The following is a 4,441-nucleotide window of genomic DNA, read 5'->3' on the forward strand; positions in this document are numbered from 1 at the left end:
GCCAATTTGGCTCAGTGTTTAGAATGTTGGCCTGTGGACTGAAAGGTCCCAGGTTTGATTCTGGTCAAGCATACATACCTGGGTCGCAGGCTTCTGACCCTGGTCAGAGGCACGCAGGAGGCAAGCAATTGATGTGTCTCTCTCACGTTGGTGTTTCTCTCTGTCTCTCCCTCTCCTTTTCACTCTCTCTAAAAAAATCAATGGAAAAAATATTCTCGAGTGAGGATTAAAAAAATAATATTAAAATAAATAACAAGACATAATCTTATTCTTTAAAAAATATCCTTATAATAGAATTAAGTAGCTGAATAATGAGTTTCTCTGCATATATTATTCTTTTTAAAGAATTGTTTTCAATTGTGCAATAATATGATTTTCTTATATTAAAGACCATCACAGATAATGCTGTTACTATTTTTTTCTGAATGAGTCTATTAGCATTCTTAAAATATCCATGTATTAACAGCAATTGCACAACAGATCCTTTTATTTTATTTTTCCTACAACACAGCTGGGGGTATTATAGCATTATTACATTTAAAAACTTTCTCAACATTATTCTTACAAGCTCATTGTTCAAAATAATTTCTTTAAGGACTGTGGTAAAAATTTAATTTTATGTATTTCAGCTTTACTGAGTTTCCCAGCTAACAGATTAAACTATCAATGAGGTTACTATAGCTGACAGATGCTAATTTTGACATGCTATTCTCAGACCAGATTTTTAAAAAGCATTAACAACATCCATTATGATATTATTTTTCTTTCTTAATATTTCTCTAAGTCACCTTTTCTTTTTCATATAATGAAGTAAAATTAAAAACTTATAGGTGTTTATTCTAGGAAAGATCCTATGAGTTGTCTGGTTCAATGTATTTTATTTTTAATATGTTTGGAAAATGCACAGTTTCAGGGTAAGTGACCATTCTCATGCTCACAGCGTAAATCTGCTTTTTAGTCATGGCTCTGACACCAGTGGAGAAACTCAAATGTCTATATTGGAAATCCGCTCCTCCTTTTCAAAAGCTTTCACATTAGTTATGTTAACTGACCTACAGCCATAGAGTGAATTCAAACAATTTAGAGAACTTTCAGGAAAGTTTATGCCAAATATCCTATATAATAGAAGTGTAATTATGCTAATTCAACCGGACATCCTTCTGGATGACCTTCTGGATGAAGCTGGGGGTGTGAGGGAAGCCCGGGTCTTGGCTGCCAGAGGGAAGCCTGTGCCGGCAGCCGGGTGAAGGAAGGCCTACTCTTGTACTCTTGCATAAATTTCGTGCATCGGGCTTCTATATATATATATAGTCTCCTGTATAATAAAGAGCTAATACACTAATTAGACCTGATGGCAGAATGACTTTCCGGAACAACCTTCTGGAATGACCAATAGGCGGGGCCATGAGCCAGCCAGCCCGAGAGGGCTGAGGCAGCCGGGGCCAGGAGGGCCTAATCTTGCATGAATTTCATGCATTGGGCCTCTAGTGTGTGTGTGTGTGTGTGTGTGTGTGTGTGTGTATCCTATATAATAAAAGCCCAGTGACCGAAATGGCGGAATGACCAGAATGATCAGAGACCAGAACACCATGGCCCCTCACCCAGGCTGGCCCCGCCCCCAGGGAGCAGTTAGGGGCACCCCTAGGCAATGCGATAGGGTGTGAGTTTGATGGGGGAAAGTCGAAGAAATAGGGGGGAAGGTCTTAAGGGTCTGTGGGGTTGGGGTGGTCGGCCCAGAGTAGGTTTGGAGTGTGCTGGGGAAGGAAGAGGAAGATCTGATTAGAAAACAGCTCAGCACAGTACCTTTCTCATTGGGAACTGGGAGAGTACCAGCCGTGGACTGAACGGGCGGTTATTTCATGAGTGCGCTTGGGACTGACATGTTCATGGCAGCGGCAGTACTCCCAAAACTTCACTGGTTCCAAATAGTAAACAGCTATCAACGCCAAAGAACAGAAAAATCCTCTCCAACTAGAGGCCCTGGATGTTGCAACACGACTGTAGGAAACACCACTTGAGGAGGAGCTAGAATAACTGGAAGTATGCGACCAGAGGATTGTGGGATTGTGGAGGACACCTTGGCACTTACTGCTAGAACGTGAGCCTGTTATTGCGCATGTACATAGCCCTATAGTCCTCAGTCTCACAGTATTTGGACATGACTTCTGGCGGAAAATTATTTCGATTGAGGTTTGCTGTTCCCTTGTGTCGAGGAATATCAGAATTAAAGGTTTCATTTGTTAACTTGGTTTGAAGCAGAGGAAAATGGGGTAGTGACAAATAAGAAACTTTGGAGATATGAAGGGTAGTTTGTCAAGACTGCTGAGAGCTCAGAATTAGAGTTTAATTGGGATAGCAATTCTGCTAATAGCACCAGATGCCTGAAATCTGAGCACTCTACTTTTAGGTTTTCCAGTTCAAGTTTTTGGAGACTGCCTATTAAAACATTCTTGGTTGGAAAGTTCAGAACACCACGGACCTTCGCACAGGCTGGCCCCAGGGAGTGGTTAGGGGTGATCAGGCAGGCAGAATGGTTAGGGGCAATTAGGCAGGCAGGCAAGTGGTTACGGGTGATCAGGCAGGCAGACAGAGTGGTTAGGGGCAATCAGGTAGGCAGACAGAGGTAGTTAGGGGAGATCAGGCAGTCAGGCAAGTGGTTAGGAGAGATCAGGCAGGCGGGCAGAGGCGGTTAGGGGCAATCAGGTAAGCAGACAAGTGGTTAGGGGCAATCAGGCAGGCAGGCGAGTGGTTATGGGCAATCACGTAGCCAAGCGAGTGGTTAGGGATGATCAGGCAGGCAGGCAGAGTGGTTATGAGAGATCAGGCAAGCAGGTAAGGAGTTAGGAGCCAGTGGTCCCAGATTGAGAGAAGGATGTCCACAGCAGGATTGGGCCTAAACCAGCAGTCCGACATCCCCTGAAAGGTCCTGGATTGTGAGAGGGTGCAGGCCTGGCTGAGGTACCCCCCCCTTCCCCCCTGTGCATGAATTTCGTGCACTGGGCCTCTAGTATTTGTATAAAAAGTTTCTGAGAGCATAGATAAGAAATTTAACAAAGGTGACCATAGAGTAACCTCTGAAGAATCGAAATGTGAGGGAAGGTAGCTTTTGACCTTCTATTTCCTTCTGTACCGATCACGTTTTTTACTATGTGCAGGCATTTTTATTTCTTTTGAAACATTGTCTGACTTATAATATAGAAGTCCCACTTCTATCTTTCCTTGAAAGGATGCTTTTATGCTCACAAAGTTAGAATTATTTTTCAGACTCCCAGAGGATGCCCACAGGAGTTCCTATTTGAATTCCTCACAAATGCAGTGGGTTTAATGGGGTATGCTCATAAATACTTCATTGTTGCTAGCTGTAATTTCAATAATAGTTAAGTTTTGTCATGTTTCCCTCCACGTTCTGCGTGGTTCAGGGTTCGGGTCTGGAAGTGGAGCCGCACACAAATGAAATAGAAAAGACACAAGATAATTTGGGAATATGGGGGACCAGGCGAGCAAGTCCAACTCAAGAGGAAGGACTTCCACTGTGCTCAGGCCTCACCAAGCTTTTTATAGTGAGAGGTAAACAAGGTAGTGGTTACCATAGTTACACAGTTTTTGTGAGTTTCACTTGTTTTGACCATGGTTACACTTCCTCAGCCCATTAGCTTCCCAGATAAGATCTAGGGAGTGTTATAAGGTCAAGCCTAATTATGCTAAGAGGACTGTGCCCTCTAAGCTAGGACTTGTTTGTGACTTTGCCAGCAGGTCAGTCCGAGGCTTAACCCTATATCAGTTTCCCACAAAGTTTGGTTTGCTAAATTTTGGTTTCTATAGATGAGGACCATTTCTTTCCCATTTAAAAAGATTATTATTTTCATCCTATTATCCATCCAGAATTATCTATGAGTTAAGAATGTTCAGTTGAAACTAATGAACTAAGAGCAAACAAATTTAAATCAAATCTGAATTTTAGACCCTTGACAGATGTTCCAGAACTTGCCCCTTATTTAGTCATAGGAATGACCTATGTTTTCAACATAGCTTATGGGAAATTTCATTTCTATGTAGGTAGTAATTGGGTGAAGTAATGGTAGACGTTGATGATGGAAACTTGACAGATTCTGTGCTAGTTTCAGACTTTGGACATTGCATTGGACTATAGGACACTTGACATTTATGTGTACCTATAAAATGATGTTAAGAACTTTGATTTTACTTGCCACATAGGAAATTTGGTAGTGAAGTTATGTATAGTGGAATGAGTATTTACTATATAAGAATTAATTAAAATCTGCTCTCCCATTAGCTGTTTGTGGAAGAAGAGCAAGATATCACTAAAACATTGTGTGGGCACATGTCAAATGAAGAAATTATGATTTAACTCTGATTGTTTTATAAAAAGAAGAAAAAAACAGCCTTGCCCTAGCCATTTGCTCAGTGATTAGAGAGTCAA

Source organism: Myotis brandtii, unplaced genomic scaffold (assembly GCF_000412655.1).
Source record: "Myotis brandtii unplaced genomic scaffold, ASM41265v1 scaffold1021, whole genome shotgun sequence".
NCBI lineage: Eukaryota > Metazoa > Chordata > Mammalia > Chiroptera > Vespertilionidae > Myotis > Myotis brandtii.